General features: G+C 39.1%; 1 long non-coding RNA gene across 2 annotated transcripts; it reads left to right on the top strand.

Moving 5' to 3' along the window:
• Window positions 1–1,310: 1,310 nt before the first annotated feature.
• Window positions 1,311–17,544, top strand: LOC131423884 (uncharacterized). 2 transcript variants are annotated; one of them, XR_009225993.1, is made up of 4 exons: window positions 1,311–1,426; window positions 1,946–1,993; window positions 3,254–3,461; window positions 17,108–17,544. It is a non-coding gene; the product is annotated as an uncharacterized LOC131423884 (long non-coding RNA). The 2 variants fall into 2 exon arrangements; XR_009225992.1 differs by lacking the exon at window positions 17,108–17,544 and adding an exon at window positions 4,295–4,693.
• Window positions 17,545–17,896: the final 352 nt, after the last annotated feature.

Below are 17,896 nucleotides of genomic sequence, written 5' to 3'. Positions count from 1 at the left end.
TGCTTTAGTCACTTTTTCACTGCTGTGACCAAAAAACCTGACAAGAACAATTAGTGGAGGAAAAGTTTATTTGGGGGCTCACGGTTTCAGAGGTCTTAGTTCATAGATGGCTGACTCCATTCTTTGGGGCCCAAGGTGAGGCAGAACATCATGGCAGAAGAGTGTGTCAGAGGAAAGTGGCTCAGAACATGGTACCAGGAAGGAGAGAGAGAGAGAGAGAGAGAGAGAGAGAGAGAGAGAGAGAGAGAGAGAGAGAGAGAGAGAGCGCTCTGCTCAACAAGGACAAAATATAAACCCCGAAGTAACACCCCCAGAAACCCACCTTCTCCAGTCACACTCTACCTGTCTATATTACCACCCAGTTATTCCCTATCAGTGGATTAATGCACTGATTAAGTTAAGATTCTCATAACCCAATCATTTTACCTCTGAATATTCCTGCATTGCCTCACGCATGAGCTTTTGGTGGACACCTCATATCTAAACCATAAAAGTTAACGACCAATTGCATTCAAATTGGTTGATTGTTACTTCTCAGAAGTTGACACGAAAGAAGGTACACAATTTTAATAATGGTTATCATAGAGTAAAAATAGTTACAAGGCAAAGTATAAGCAATAAAATATCTTTATAGTAAAGTAAGTCTAAAAATTCATTAGGTAGCCAAATAAATTGCATAAGAAATAAGTTGCTGAACCACTAATCACTTGCTTAACCATGAAGGAAATAGCTGCTGATGTTTCAAAAGCCTTGGAGTGCCAATTGAACAGTTCCTTCCAAATGTGGCTCATTACTTATTCAGCTTTTATTGCACCAGCTGAATCATCATCGGTTGTTAGAGTGGGTTCTCCTGCCACTCAGGAGAATTAAAACACATAAAACTATGAGTGTGCATACATACATATCAGTATGAATAAAAGCATATGGTTTACAAATTCAGGTATGAGAGTTTATAAAATGTTTATACAAAGTCAATCTTCACCATTCACAAATTCTGTATTGTAACCCCCAAATCAATACTCTCAGTGCTTGCCAAGTACTACAGTTTAAATGTGTCCCTCACAGTTCAAGTGCTGGAAATGTAATCCCCATTGCAATATTGTTAAGAGCCACAGCTAAAGGGGCCCCAGCAAACTTCCAGCTGCCAGCTGATTGGCTCCTCTGCGGTGATGCTCATTGGGCTGTTTCCCTGCCCTTTCAGACCACGGAGCTGCTCATTGGGGGACTTTTTTGGCTCTGCCCACCCAACCCAGACAATCGGCCTCAAGAGCAGGAGGAGTGGGGGGTTGAGAGGCTTGTGGGAGAGGCTTGTGGGAAGCCGGTCGTGGTAGTTGGGCTCTGAGGGAATTCCTGATGAGTTCGTTCCTGCTTGATAAGTGGCTCGTGAATTGTGCCCAGTCAGACTGCAGCACAATATTGTCCAGAGGTGAGCACTTAAGAGGTGATTAGATCATGAGGATTCTGCCCCCATGAATGGATTAATACTGTTATCTTCTAGTGGGTTCACAATCACATGGCGTCCTTATGAAGGGTGAGTTCAGCCTCTCTTTTTCTTTCCCTTCCTACTCTCCCCAACCCCTTCTCTCTCTCCCTCCCCCGGCTCTCCTCTTTTCTCCCTCCTTTTATCTTTTTCTCTGTCTGTCACTCTCTCACCATGTAATGCCTTCCACACTATTATGATGCAGCAAGAAGGCCCTCGCTAGGTGCAGGCCCTTGATCTTGGACTTCCCAGCCACCTCCAGAACCACAAACCAAATATATTTCTGTTGTCTATAAATAACACAGTCTATGGGCAATACATTAGACTCTTCTGGTTACAGCATCAATAAGTGGAGTAAGACATCCATCATTCAAAATGTGTGAATTATGAAAAATTTGGGTCTCCTGGGTATTCACATTCCCAGATGAAGTTTAACAAGGCAATTCCTCTACTCCTTTGTTTCAGATCAGGATGGTGGTACATGCATATAGTCTCAGCACTTGGGAGATTGAGGTAAGAGATCCCTTGATTCCAGGAGTTCAAGATCAGCCTGGGCAACATAGTGAGACTCCATATAAACAAAACAAAACAAATTAAAAACCCCAAACAAAGCAAAACAGAAAGAAAAGAAATGATATATATGATATATACAAATGTATATATAAATGTATATTTATATATATATTCATATGTACATATGTATAAATATAAGTATATACATACATATACACCAAGGTGTAGTTGTTCAGTTTTTACTAACCTGGTATTCATAACTTTGTAGAAATAACTTCCATGAATGATGAGAATTGCCTACTACATTTGTAAATGCACATACACACAGACATATCTTGAAAAAGGTACACATACATGTTTGCATATAAATGAGAATAGAGTGTATTTGTCCATCTTGCTATATATTATAAAATCCACACAGGTATAATCAAGAGAATATTGAGAATATTGCTAATGGCTGGTGTTTCTTCCATTTTTTAGAAGTGAAGAAATTAGTTCTCAAAAGAGCTTTGCTCTTTATAAAAAGGGAGAAAATTGCTCCCTTTTTTTTTGTAGGTGCATTAAGTCTGTTGGGGAAAGTCTACTTGAGTCTACTCAATAATCTACCTCTTTCAACACATTGAATAGCATCCCATTAGTCTGACCAAGTTAATGCAGCTTCAAAAGGGAAATAGTTCAGTTCTTTTCCATAAAGAACTGAAATAGTTCAGTTCTTTTCCATCATAAGTATGATGAGAACCATAATGCATTTTTTCCAGCTGTTTTTCTATATTTTGCTATTCATTGGCTAAGATTGCTAGATAAGGATTACATTATTATAGGAAAAGGATGGCCATCCATTTGGTAAAAAATGATGCCACTAACTTAATATTAGCATGAGAACTTCAGGAAATTTTCTCAAAAGTTGTAATGGGTTTGTAATATTCTATTCCTGCTTTTCCTCTAATGGCTAAGGATGGACAAAGGAACATTTTTGCATGACAGCTGAAAGGCATCAGGGCATTTAGCCAGGATCTGAGTGAACTAATGGGTCCATGATAGCTACCGATCTTCAGTCTTGACCTCTGAGGCCTTATCACATTAAACCAGTGAGCCTGTAACAAAAATTCAGAAATGAAAGTGTGGCATTTCATTAGATGCAGCCAAGGGTAAAAACTGTATTTACATTTGATGTAATAAAGAAAGAATTATTGTCTACATGTGTATAATTCTTACAAGGTGAGGATTAAAATTCTCTGTGTTCTTAATGTATTCTTAAAGTAGATTAAGTTCAAGAATAGACTCCCAAATGAATGATGGCTCAGACTAACTGCAAAGGATCCTAGGAGCTGTGGTTTCCCTATGGGTCCAGGAAGAAAAGAAGATGGTGGATTTTTGTGAGCAGGCAGCTATTTCTGGCATGGATATTGTTATTCTCTGGACCTGAAGGAGAAACATAGATCCCTCCCCATTTACCACACCACCACAGGTAGGGCAACAGATCTCAGAAGAGGGGTGGGGCCATTTATAGTATTAATATCCTGGGGGAAGATGCTGGTTAGTATTCGAAAGTGAGAAGTGAAATAAAATGGTTAAAGGCAGAGGATGATCCATGGCCATCTGTCTTTTACTTTTTTTTCCTTTAAGAATTGACTAAAAACAAAAGTTGAGGTGCTTTAAAAATAGTTCCTCACATGAAAGTGAGGAACCCAAGCAACGTATCTATAAAATTATGCCAGCAAGTACTAGAAGCTTCTCTCTTCTTGTATGTGGACAAATCGTGCCATTTGTGAGAGTGAGTGGACATTCTCATATATTTTTAATGCCACAGGATGCAGATATGTGCCTTAGATTTTTCCAAACAATTCATGAAATTGTGATGTGGAAGCAAGCTACCAAAGGGATCACTGGGGCATCTGGGTTGCTGGTTGGGAGTGGCCAAGATGGGGGCATTTGTGAGACTGACAGTAATAGAGGACAGCTCCAGATCACAGAAAAGAATTAGTAGTTCCAGAGCTGATGGCAGCACCTACTTCTTTACCTGGCCAGTCCTGTGGACTAGTTCTGGGCACTTTCCCTGGTAGCTAAGTCCAAATGCTTTCCCCCAGGGCCTTCCAGTATTTCGGTGAGTTTCTAATATTCCTTAAATTTCTTTTTCAACTAACTAGAATGAATGACATTGTCTTCAATTAAGAGCTTTGACCAATATAAAGAACCAGGTAGCTGTAGTAAAATCAGAACTCATTTCTTTGCATGTAGAACTATTTCCCTTTCTCAAACTCTTTACTCACATTTTCTTTCCCCACTCACATTTGTTAACAGTGCTGTGCTAAAGCGTGCAGATGAAAATTTCTGTCTACATTGTGTGGAATATTAAAGCTAGAGCAGAATGCACTTGGAAGCAGTATGGTTTTTTGGGAATTATTCAAGTAGGAGAACCTGAAGCAGGTGGTGAATTTCAGGAGAATGTGCTAGTTTAGTTCCACTGGTGCAGCTGCCCCTCCACACTGGAGAGTTCTCCTTTGGAGTTAAAGCCTGAAGCTTCTGGACTGGAATTTAACCAAGGAGGAAAATTCCTGCAGAGATAAGACTATGAAAAGAAATCACCTTCTCTTTATAAATGAATATCTCAAATTTTATTGTTTGTTCTAGAGTTAATGATTATTTGAGGCTAATGTTTCAAGAAGTTATGTATTTTCATTAAAATTTTTATAACCCAAATCATGTTCCTAGTATAATATAGGCTTAACAGGGACAGAGATCAAGAGCACGCCATCAGGACAGGACAAGAGAAGAGAGATGGTCTTGGTTTGTGAGAGGAAACTTAGCACAGGGCAAATAGCATTTGAGTTGTTACTTGCCAGCTATGTGTGACTGTAAGCAAGTTCTCCAACTTCTCTGAGCTCCACTTCCTCCTCTGCAACCTGGGGATAATAATGGCAGGGCCTTCTTCACTGGACTGTCATCAGGCCTAATTAAAAGCATTTAATGGCTCTTTGTTGTAGGCATTGAAACCAATTCTGACTTACATGATCAGAAAAAGGTTTTTTGGGGGGGTGACTGAGATGCTTACAGAATTGAGGAAGGTGAAAGAACCAGGATAGGAAAATGAGCAGGTGCTAAGGGAAGCCAAGGGAAAGAAGAGAGAACAAGGCCAACAGGAGGAATAGTTACTTGGGTGACCCCAATGGCTCCTCTACCGCTGGTCTTAGTTACTGCTGTGGCCTGGTCCTGTCATAATGCCATGGAACTCTTACTTAGCTGCCCTGCCTCAGCATCCTTCCCCTCTGCATGAAGTCCTGAAGCTGAATTGAACCTGCTTACGAGAGACAACTATTAAATGTGCATGAGTTTTGCAAGCTGAGAAGTTTTTAGTTTGAAATCATCTACAGTAGGAGTTACTTTCATCATGAAAATTGGCAAACCTACAAATCAGGACTGGTTTTTGTTTTCCCAGAAAGCCAGTTTATCAGCACACTACTGCCTCGGGTACCAAACCTTGGGTATGAGCACCTACTTGCTGTGTCTAAGATATGTGACTGTGTTTAAGCTTCAAGGGGATTGGGAAGTGAGAGCTTGGCCTTTTAAGACTTTTAGGCCATCGAGAAAGAGAACCTCTCTCTTACCAACACTGAAACAGTTGGAGGATTCTCCCCCAAATGATGAAGGTTTCAATGCTGACTAGTCTTCCCAAATTTCATATATTCTCTGCAGTATGTCAAGAGCTTACATAAATTGTGACTGTTCTTGTAACAAGTACCCAGTACTTTTTGTGTATCTTTTTCTTTATTTTCCTTCTTTTCCCCAGTTTTTACCACATTTATAACCTTTCCTTTTCTGTTTGATGTGTGATCTTAAATCCTAGCCACAACAAAAATAAAGCCTCAATCAAACCTTGCCCCAAGTTATATCTAGTAAAGGTGTAAGTTCAGTTTGGAGATTTTCAGTTTTGAATTTCTAACTGTAACATTATGTTCCCTGTTAAGGAAATGAGCTTCTCTTTTAGACAGAATTATTATTGTCTTGAAATATTCATGTTTGTTTTTGAAATAATAATAAAATAACATACAAACCAAGATAATTTCTGAGACACTGAGAAATCTTTCTATTTGTTATCTGAAATTCTATCAGAATAATTTTTATTTAAAAACCCAAAGGTAAAGTAGTGAATCTTCTAAGTGAGAGGAGATTATAGGCAGCTAGTATTATTTTTATCCCTAATTAATAAGTGTAAGGTATCTGGCTAACCAAATGAAGGTTAGGCACAGAAAGAATAAAAGTAAAATCTTTTTCATGGAAACTGCTTCTTTGTATCAGTTGCAAATGCTAAGTGAAGTAAGCCAATCCCCAAAGGCTGAATGTTCTCTCTGATAAGTGGATGCTGATCATCCATAGGAAAAATGGAGGAACTTTGACTGGGCCAAGGGGAGGGAGGGTGGGGAAGGGGCATGGGGGTGGAAAAGATGGTGGAATGGGATGGACATCATTACCCTAGGTACATGTATGTATGTATGACTGCACATATGGCGCAACACTACATCATGTACAACCAGAGAAATGAAAAGTCATGCTGCAATTGTATACAACAAATCAAAATGCATTCTGCTATCATAAATATCTAATTAAAATAAATAAATGAATTAAAAATCTTAAAATAAAAGACAAAACTTGGAGGTTGAGGACTTGAGAGTCTACTGGGTTGGGGGAGGACAATGCATTCCCCTCTGACCTTGGTAGAATGCAGTGACTTGAGCTAGTTGTCTCCTTCCCAGGTCATTCAGTTTCCTCATCTGAAAAATAAGCTTCCATCCAGAAATTGTTTTGGCCAGCTTTCTGTTGCTGTCACCAAAACACCTGAACAATTAGGGAAAAGTTCATTTTGGTTCACAGTTTCAGAGGTTTAGCTCCTGGTTGTCTGACTCTGTAGCTCTGGGCCTGAGGCAGAATATTACGGGGGGCGGGGCTTGGCAGAGGAAAGCAGCTCAGGATATGGCCACCAGGAAAGAGGGGTGGAGCACCAGTGCTCTGCTCACTAGGGATAAAATATAATCCTTAAAGTCTTGCCCCCAGTGACCTACCTTCTCCAGCCACACTCTATCTGCTTACAGTTACCACCCAGTTAATCCATATCAGTGGATTAATCCATCGATCAGGTTACAACTCTCAATCTATTCATTTCACCTATAAACTTTCTGCCATTGTCTCATGCATGATCTTTTTTGGGGGGAACCACATATCCAAACCATAACAATTCCTTTGTAAGCCCTTCTCAAAATTTTGCTTCTTAATTACTAATTCCAATCCTACCTTTCAGTTAAAAAAATGAACTTAATTATTTTCAGTTCAGCTGGGCACTAATGGAAACTCGACACACTTCTAATCACTGAAGCCCTATTCACACCTGCATCACAGAATTCCCCTCCTTTGGTCTTTCTGGATGAGTAAAGCCTTATTTTTGGCAATGCTGGTTTGGGAGTTGCATCTCTATAGAAACCACTGCCTAGGTGAACCCTTCCCTGTGACTGAGAATCCTCTACACATTAGCATGTCATCTTAATTGATAGAACAGGTATATCTTTCTAGATCTCTGAGTTGTTTTGTCAGTTTCCGAGTCAAATCCTAAATTAGATGCAACACCTAAAAAAGCGTGCACACTGAGAGAAGCATCAGGGTTGTCATGACAACTGGGAAATGCCATGTCTCCCCCAATATTAATTTAACTGTCATCGTGGGGTTTTACAAACCAATAATCATTATATTTTTCAACTTTGAGTAGAAATGAAGTAACATTTGGGGTTTTAAATAGTTTTAACACTATTTGAGGTTACTGTAGGTTTCTTCCTCTGTTATAAAGCCAACCTGGGTGTTTGCAGAGTTGTGGAGTCTAGTGAGAATAGGTTCCCTTGGGACATCACTAGAGGTTCCTGAGCAATGTATGGCTGGGTCTGAAATGGTGAAGATCTAAAGCACTTACCATTTCATATTTTGGAGTACCTGTTCTCAGAACTCTGGAAACTAGCCTTATAAGATGGTTTGAAGAATAAACAGAAATGGGGGCTAGGGTTGTAGCTCAGTGATAGAGCGCTTGCCTGGCATGTGTGAGGCACTGGGTTTGATCCTCAGTACTACATAAAAATAAATAAATAAATAAATGTATTATGTTCATCTACAACTAAAAAAATACTTAAGAATAAACAAATGAATGGTAGCCTCCAAATGCATTGCTGGTTCTAACACTGTTACAACCAGGAATAGCTTTCATTTGATACACAACAAGAGGAATAAACTCTATAATGTGTAATGTCATTCAGTTTTTCTTCCTCTACCTCCCAATGTGTGATAATTATGACCTCCAGGTACCCCCTGTTCTCAGAAAAACAGTGGGATGGTAAACTCTGAACATTTTCTCATGGATCAGCTACAATTACCAGTCCTACTAAGCTGAATTTCCTTGTACCGGATATGATTGAAGCAAAATGTTTGTGTGGTCTGGTTTGGAAATCCCAGCATGGTTTGGGTGCAGGTAGAATGATAGAAAATATATCTTGTTGTAAAAACGATGATATGTTGGAACTATTTATAATTTTTTTGAGAGGGAGGATACCAGGGATTGAACTCAGGAGCACTCAACCACTGAGCCACATCCCCAGCCCTATTTTGTATGTTTTTATTCAAAGATATGGTCTCACTGAGTTAGTTGCTTAGTGCCTCACCATTTCTAAGGCTGGCTTTGAACTTGCGATCCTCCTGTCTCAGCCTCCCAAGCTGGAAACTACTCATGATTTTGAATTAGGTACTTTCTTTGGAATGTTAGTAAACAAGGAAGTTTTGGTTCAGAGATGCTCAGGACTTCCTGATGTTTGCCTGTGTCACAGGTAGCTTTAGCCTCTTTCAGAAATGCCAATTCTAATTCGAACCATGTAGAGCTCCCCCATGTTCTGACAAGAGGAACACTCTCTGCTGTAAAGCGTGTGCTGTCCCTGCTCTTTAGAAAGATGGAGAAAAAGAGCCCAAATGGTACACACACTGTTTTTAATAGTTTGGGAGCAGTGTGTGCCTCTAAATTCACTTGATGCTTGCTCAATTTTCTATTTCCTGTGTAGATTCATTCTCAGATTGGAAGCAACTTTATTACCCACACATTCAGATTAATTCCTGAGTCATGCCTGGCTTCTCTTGAAAGCAGATCACAAAATCTGGCCTTTGAGAGTTGGAGTTTGACCATTTTTCAATCTAAGTGTTACAGGATAAGATGTTCTATAAAGATCAACTTTGATGAAACCACTTCTGATTTATTAGGCAGACTGAGAATTCTAAATGATGCAGAGAAAAGAAATAATAATAATGCAACAAAACCACTAGCATTTCTTAAGTGTCTACTAGATTCTAGGCATTTTGCATATATTAACCTCATCTAATCTGCACAACAACCCTGTGAGTTTGCTTTTGTTTTCGGATGAAGGAACTTGTTTCAGAGATTAACTTGCTTATGTAACACAAACAGCCCTCAGTGCTGGAGCTAAGATGCAAATCTGAGTCAGACTGATTCTTAGCCAGAAATCCACACACTAAACAATGCTGTATCACCAGTCAAAAAGCCACATGGGATGGTATATTTTTGCTTGTGCCTGTGAGTTTAGTATTTTCAATATTTGTATTCTAGAAGACTCTGGCTGTCTATTATAGTTAAGGCAGTTGTGGAAAGGCAGGCCCTGATGAAAAGAAGTAGAATGGTGATAAATAGAAACAATATTATGTGGAAAGGAGAGAAGATATTTCTTATTAACTAAATGAGACTAAGGCCTGGGATGTGAGAGTCTATCCTTCAGTGTTTATTGAAATGCCAACATAAGCAGAGCCCCATATTATAATCCTTAGCAAAAAGGAGTTCAGTTTTTTCAGAGATGCTCAGGACTTCCTGATGTATGACTGTGTCACAGGTAGCTTTAGCCTCTTTCAGAAAGAGGTAAATGTCAATTGGAATGTGTCAGGTAACATCTTATTGGAAAGAAGACATTTCAGAAAAATATTGGGGCCTGAAATTTCCTTTTAGAAAATCTCTAGTTTTTTGAATAAATAGGATGAAGAGAAGCATTGTAGGGCAATTATGTTGCATAAGAAAAAGGGGTGCCATTTACATGGATTGCAAATGGTGTCCACTGGATTTGCACAAAAGGGCAGCCTTCACTGAATTTGGAGAAACACTGACAATCTTCTAGACTCAGGCATATGATGATTCTGGTTTGTTTGCTTTTCTGAGCAACTGAGTGGATGATGGTACCATTTAGAGAGATACAAAATATTAGGGAAGGAATGACATTTGGGGCAGGGCAGTAACCAAGAGTTTTCTATGGGGAGGTCAAGTTTGAGAAGTTGAGGATGCCATTGGATACACTAGGTTAAAGCTAAGGGGAAAGGTTGAAGCTAGAGGTAAATTTGGGGAGTTATCAGTGCATACAGAATCCTTAATGCCATGGGATTGAATGAGATGTTTCAGAAAGGGAGACTGGAGGAAGAAGAGAAGAGGGCCTAGAATTGGGCCCAAGTGTCCTCTAACATCTAGAAGTCAGGAAAAGGAAGAGAGCCAGCAAAGAGATTGAAATGAGCAACTACGAGTTTAATACCTAGACAAGTGCTTTAAGGAAAGTCCTGTGCTGGGCCATGTGCTGTGGATCGGCACTGAAGTCCTACTGATTCTTTCCCCTGTGGATTTTGTAATATGTCCTCTTCCCCGCAAAACTGATGACTGTTTCTGGAAGGATCCCTTTGCATCTCAATTAAGTTTCTCACAATCCATGCTTATTGCTATTACCAGAGTGGGTTATCCCTCTAAAAGTGTAAATACTATCAGTCACATACTAGCTTAAAACTAGGCAATGGCTTTCCATTTCCCATAGAATTTATTCTAAATCCTTAATTTATTATGAGGCCCTTTTTCACCTGAAATTTTGCTCCCCACTGCCGCAGTCTGGCTGGGCACAAATGCCGCAGTCTGGCTGGGCACACAATCACGAGCCACCACACAGCTTGTAGATTCAAACAGCAACTCTTTATTCCCGAACTCACACCAGCCGTCTACAATCACGTTCTGGGGAAATCCACGTTCTCTTCCCAAATCCCCCTCCACTGGGCTTCTATCTCCAAAATATACTGTCTGAATCCCGTGAGAACTCAAGGGGAACTCAGGCAGCAGGATACGCCCTATTCCCAGCAGGAATAATCTTAAACCTTAAACCTGGAACCTAAACTGGGAACGCCCTAAACACGATTATCTTAAAACCGGGAACACCCTAATCTGCCTTGGTCCTTGAGCAAGGTCACCTACATTCAATGTCACTGCAACATGTCAGCAACATGGGGTACGCTGGCAAGGAAATTGTCATACCTACTTGGCTAATGGCTCCCAGCACCCCACCAGCTTATCTCCCATACATCCTGAGCTGTACCCCAATGAACTGCTTCTAATGTGCATGCTCCCCCGAGCCCTACCTCCACGTAGTTACTTTGGCTGCTGCTATTCACTCTGGTGGAAATACTTCTCTCTACATCGTTCTCCTAACACTTCTCAGTATACAGAACTCAATTCCAGAGTTATCTTCTCTGTGAAAGTCTTCCTTGACTTCCCTTAAACAGAATAAGTAAGTATTTCCCATTCTACTGCCCTAAAACTTATATATCTCAATTATAGCACTATTTGTATTGCAATTGCTTATATTAGTATTATGACATCAATAACTGCACAATCCTTAAGAGTGGGAGCTGTGCCTTTTTTTTAAACGTTCCCAGTGCCGTGTAGAGCACTTAGTTCTTATGAGAAACCTGTAACTACACTCAGAAAGCAAGACGTCAAAGTTTTCATGAGAGTCTGCATTTCTATATTGACTCTACTTCAACAAAATTTTCTGTTTATTGGGGAACTACTTACTTACTTAAAGTCAGGGATAACTACTTACCTGGCTCTCACCTTCATGTTCTGGGGGAACACACTGCTCCATTATTCCCAGGTTATGGGTCACTGGTGATTGTTCTGTTTTATGATTCACCAGAGGCTGTTTCCAACCATTTACTTGGGGCTCAAAATCATGAGTCACACAGCTAGTTCTTTACACTAGGAAAAAAAATTGTACTCACCCCATTTTTGGAAGTTCAGAGCTCCATCATTTCAATTAAATTAATTTAGTGTTTGTCAAAGTTCCCCCAGCTACAGATTGTACCTTGAAATCTAAGAAAACGTTCTCTGTGAAGACTCCACATTTTTATTAATATAATTTTTAAAGAAAATTGCTTATATAACCCAGCCCTAATCCATCACGGATAAGATATGAGGAGGGAAAAGAAGTAGATTACATAATCTTGAAGCCAAATTAGTCTGTAGTGGAAATTTATGAAGAGCACTACCTAAGTCAGACTCTAGTGTTTAAATATGTAGCAAAAACTTTAATACTTCCCTAGCATTAGGTTACATAATGGTAGGAATACACTTATTCCTGTCTTGTTTTCTTTTGTCTTTGCATCTCAAAAAAAAAAAAAGCACAATTTCAAGAGAATCTATTGCTGAAAGATTAAGAAGATAAAGTTCAGGCTTCACAGTGTTATTTAAGCAGATATTTTTGACCTCTCAAAATTAGACCTTTTAGAGGTCAACCATTCTAATCCTTCTCTCTCTTTCATCTGGAGTAATTGAAACAAGTCAGAAGAATGAGAATCTGTCCTATTTTTAAAATCCTAGAAAATAAATCTCCATTGGTAACTCATTTCACTGTATAGCAACCTTCTGGAACTTCCTTTTCTTGTGTTCTCTAAGGACCTCATGTTTCCACCAAAGTCCTTTGCCTTCTTCTAAACCTGGACAACACCATCCATAAAACCACATCTTCATATTGGAATGCCTTTAGCTGCCTCCAAAAGAAATGGATTCAAATGGACTTTGAGTCAACAAACTTATCATCTCTCTTTACAGCAAGTCTGTCAGGTGGGCTCTGGGGTTGTTTGGTTTTTGACTCAAGAATATCTTTGAGGATGCACATATTTTCATCTTCCCTTGACCATCTAGAACTTGTTTCAATCTCAGTCTGTAAGCAAGATCTGGTCCATATCCAGATAGGATAAAATCCTGAGGAAGAAGAAGAATGGCCGCTTCTTCCCAAGTCTCCTTGGAAGGGAGGAAACATCTTCTAGGACTCTTTAGCAAACTTCTCTTCATGTTTCTTGGTCAGAATTGGCTATTCTTGGGCCAGGTTTTGACAAAGAAGATAAAATGTTTATAACTGACCGATCACATGGTATAAATCACTAGGGCCACCACATCTGCCTGTCATTCCATCCAGCATTTTCTTCTGACTTCTGGTCCTCTCCTGTACCTTGTGCCATGTCCTCCATTAAGCAGGGAGGAAGGACCAAGAAGAGGACAAGAGAGCAAACACATTGGAAAGCACAGATAGCCTGAGATTGTAGTGGGGATATGACATATAAATTGGAGAACAGAATTTATGTCATATCCGCATTGATTATGTAAGGGAGTATGTTCCATTTAACACTAAAATGTTGTGACTAGACTGATAGGAAGGAACATTGGCAGTGAAGTCAGACAAATCTGTCTGTCTTTAGATGGATTCATTTAATTGTATGGAGACTAAAATTCCTTGTGTGAAAAATATAAATAATAATAGCCACCTGGTGGGATGCTATGAGTACTATACATAGTATACAAATAGTGTATCACACCTAGCACTTTACATGTAGTAAATCACAGAAGATAGTTTTCTATAATAATGAGAAGGAATTGGAGATGCTGTGAACCCCGAGAGTTAGCAGCAGGGACCACGGAAAAACTGAAGAGCCGACTGATGACCATGAGGGGGTAACTGCTAGTACTGAATGACTCGCTGTGCTAAACACTTCACTCCTGTTGCCTCACTTATCTATTATGGTCCCCATTTTACAGACGAGACTATGAAAGTCAAAAAAGCTGGTGAGTGAAAAGACCTAGTTCACGATTTGGATCTGCCTTATGCTGAAGTCCAAGCTTCTGACCAGAATATGATAATTTTTCTAGACATAAGCCCCTCCCCATGGTTACGCAGGTAGTATGTTCTCAGCAGACTAGATTAATACATACTCTAAATTTTGGATTTCTTTGCTTTCTTTATCCAATTACATTGAATCATTCAACGTGCATGAATAGTAATAATTTATTTTCATATACTGTATATTTTTTATAAAGGACATTAAACCCCTCCACATTCCCTAGACATGATTCGCTGGCACCAAAGGATTAGTAAGAAAATGTAGATTTCACCAAAGACTTTATGGAAGGCACAGAGGAGGAGGGGTCAGTTGCACACTGCACAACAAGCTATTGACAACTCTTGTTCAACCTTTCTGCTCTCCAGGTTCCTTCTTCTTCCCTGAACTTGCAGAGTGTGGGGGTTCTTCTCCCCATAGTAGAACCCCTCTCTGGGTCCTGCTCCTTTTACCATGTTCCTTTCCCCACTCTGACTTATTGTTCCTGCCTATGCAGAACACTTAGCCATTCTCCATCTTCTACCTTTGACTTATACACTCAGCCTCTCTCTGGAATCAAGTAAAAGTTCTGTTTTATGCACAAGTGAGTCTGGCATCAGCTGTATAATTTTAGTTGAGGGTCAAGAAGACCTCACTACTCAAACCTCTTAACATGCTCTCCTCTTTGAATTGGGGTATAAATGGTATCTTAGGAGTGACCTGTGAGAGGGAGGTATGGTTGAGAGGAGGCATGTCAAGCCATTATCAACAAGTGATATTTTATCTTGAATTGATTTATTGATTAACTCAGTTGCTATTTCACAGGATTCATTTCCTCAATGAAAATCTATTTCTCAGGGTATGGTATGGAAGGAGAGCCTCTGGGAAGCTGTGGGGGACATATGCAGACAGAAGAAAAGATTCACTGCCAAACATCAGTGGTGGAATGAAGCTTAGAGATGGGGCTCTCTATATAATTACCCCCTAAATTAGTAGTTGTGTCCATGTCTGACCAACATACTAAATGTCCTTATCTATACAGAAGACCATAGTCTTGAGATAGAAGATCCAGGAGAAACTTTAAAACCTTGCTTAGCTTATATTTTCATCATGAAGAACTTGATGAACAGATTTTTGTAAGTATTGGGTATTTAAATAATACAGAATTATGTCTTAATAATTGGATATGAAGTTAATAGAAGCCCAAAAACAAAACTGAAAAAAAAAATCAGATTCCCACTTCATACCACACCTGAAATGAATTTCAGATGATTTTGATTTTGATATTTTAAAGAAAAAAATTAATGAAAGAAAATGCATGAGGTTATATTTATTGAGAATACTGAGGTAGGTTAAAAATTTCTCAACATGACACATATAAGGCAAAACTAAAACTGAAATGATCAAAATACCCTTCTATGAGTGGAAAGGGACAATCTATAAGCACATATACCAGGAGGCAGGGATGCCACAATAGGATGTAGCAGTTCATAAAAGTAGACAAGGTCAGATAATGTGAAAGGGGCCTTCATGGGGAACATGTTCCTTATGGCATAGTCCAGAGCAAATTATGGGAGAAATCAGGATCAGACTGAGTTGATCCCTAAAAGTTGGCATAAAGCTTAATTATCTTAAGAAAAAAACAGAAAAACAATTTCCAAGAGGTGTCTTTGGGTACATAAATGATGAGAGGTGATTGACCAAGAAATGGTACAAGAGATTCCAGTTTAGGAGTTAGATCACGCAGATGGAGATCTACATTGCTGGAATTCCTCATAGCCACAGAGGAGTAGAATGATAAATGTTACAAAGAAACTCAGAAAAGCACAGTTCTAAAGTCCAACCCCTTTGCAAATAGTTCTCTTAGAAGGCGTTTTTACATGCAAAGAGAATTATGTTGAGAAAAGTTAAGTATTGAGGGCAAACAGATTTTGCTGTTCAGACGTATGCCAAGATTCAAGTCATCAAGAAAATCACAACTTTTTGTATATTCCTGAAGGAATGAGCATATTCTAAAGATACATGCTTACCCATGTTTTTAGCAGCATAATTCACAATAACCAAGCCTAGGTACCCATCAACAGATGAATGGATTAACAAAATATGGTATATGTGCACAATGGGGAACTATTCAGCCATAAAGAAGAATGAAATAATGTCATTTGACAAAGGAATAAAAATGGGTAGAATTGGAGATCATCATGTTAAATGAAATAAGCTGGACTCAGAAAATATCATATGTTTTCTTTCATAAGTAGAATCTAGAAAAAAAGATAACATGAAAGTAGAAGGGAAACAGAGAAGGAGACAGGGAAATGGGGTAGTGGGGGGTTAAAATGATCAAAGTACATAATATGCATGTATGAATATGCCACAATTATTCTGTATAATTAATATGCACTAAAAAAAGCAAAATAAAGAAAGTCAGTTTTAAACCATCAACGTCTATTAAAACTAATTGAGGAAGTTATTTATTCTTTGTTGGATTTTGTCATGAAAAATCTTCGTCTTGGTGACATTTCATATTCCTCTAGTGGCCTTGTTCTAAGAGCACAAGGAAAGACTAAGCAATTAAATTTTGATATTGAAAATTTGAAATGAATTTTCAAAAAAGCTAACAAACAAAATAGACCAAAACGATTCAGTTCAGTCTCGTACAGAAATTCTACTTCATTCTGTCATTCAGATTCCTTCATTATTAGATGCTAATCTCTTTTTAAAAATCTTAACGCCCACTTATTTCACAGTCCTCCTTTCTTCTCATCACCCATAGTAATCTACTCTGCGTCTTTCCACATTGTCCTTCCTTCTTTTTCTCCTCCCATGTAATTCTCAAACTACTTGTGAAGACTTGTCTCAAATACCTCCTCTTCCATAAAAAAATTTCACAGAGAGTTCAGCTCTTTCTATTCTCTAGGCTCAATAGCACCCTTGGTCTGATTTCTCGTTGATCAAGTAGGCTGTCCTTGTGTAGCTGTCATTTACTTCTGGCACTATCACATAATGCTGGGCATGGATATAGACCACTACATCCTCAAAAGATTGTAATGGTTTGCAGAACAGAGCTCTATGGGACTTTGCCCTCATGAACTCATTCTAGTGCTTAATGACTCCCTCTTTGTCTCCATCCAGGTAGTAGAAGAAGAGCACCTGGAAAAAAAGTAGGTACTGGCTGGATTTATTTATTTATTTATTTATTTATTTATTTATTTTTATTGTGACTTATTATTTTTCAATATTTGTTTTTCGATTGTAGTTGGACATAATACCTTTATTTTATTTGTTTATTTTTTATGTGGTGCTAAGGATCAAATCCAGGGCCTTGCATGTACTAGGCGAGCGCTCTACCACTGAGCTACAACCCAAGCCCTGGATTGATTTATTGATTAAAGTGACATTGCAAGACACCAGACAGTAGCTGGTCCCTTCACAGCAATGCTTTACTGAGGGTGATGGAGGACTGTGTGCAAGCCAGTGTAAACCTGGTGGAAGCCAAGGTGGCTCGTTTTTTGCTATGAGCTAGATATGAAATCAGCAGGAGTTATGCCAAGTCCAAGAAACTCTGGGAGAACGGAGGTGATAAATATGCCATCACTTGGTATGCTCAGAGTGATCCATTTCCATTGACAGCTCTACAAAGTTGGGCAATTTTTCATGACTGCCAGCTTCAAAAACCTGCTCTTCTGATTAAATGGGATTCATTAAACATATTTATGAGTGCCTGTCAAGGGTGAAGGCATTTATATCAAAAACTGGCACATAGTAGGTGCTCAGAAATCTTTCCTTTCTCATTTGCTTGGCCAATGTTGCAGTTATTTCCAAAGTTGCCCCTTTATTCCCTCTTCCCCACCTTCTGACAGCATTTTTAAGGGATGAGCTTTTGGTCATGGAAAATGATAGTTCCTTCCATAGGAAGGTATG

This window comes from Marmota monax, unplaced genomic scaffold, assembly GCF_021218885.2.
Source record: "Marmota monax isolate L192 unplaced genomic scaffold, Marmota_monax_Labrador192_F-V1.1 WCK01_AAM20220418_F8-fsc00012, whole genome shotgun sequence".
Taxonomy (NCBI): domain Eukaryota; kingdom Metazoa; phylum Chordata; class Mammalia; order Rodentia; family Sciuridae; genus Marmota; species Marmota monax.
This window is presented reverse-complemented; position numbering and strand designations above follow the sequence as displayed.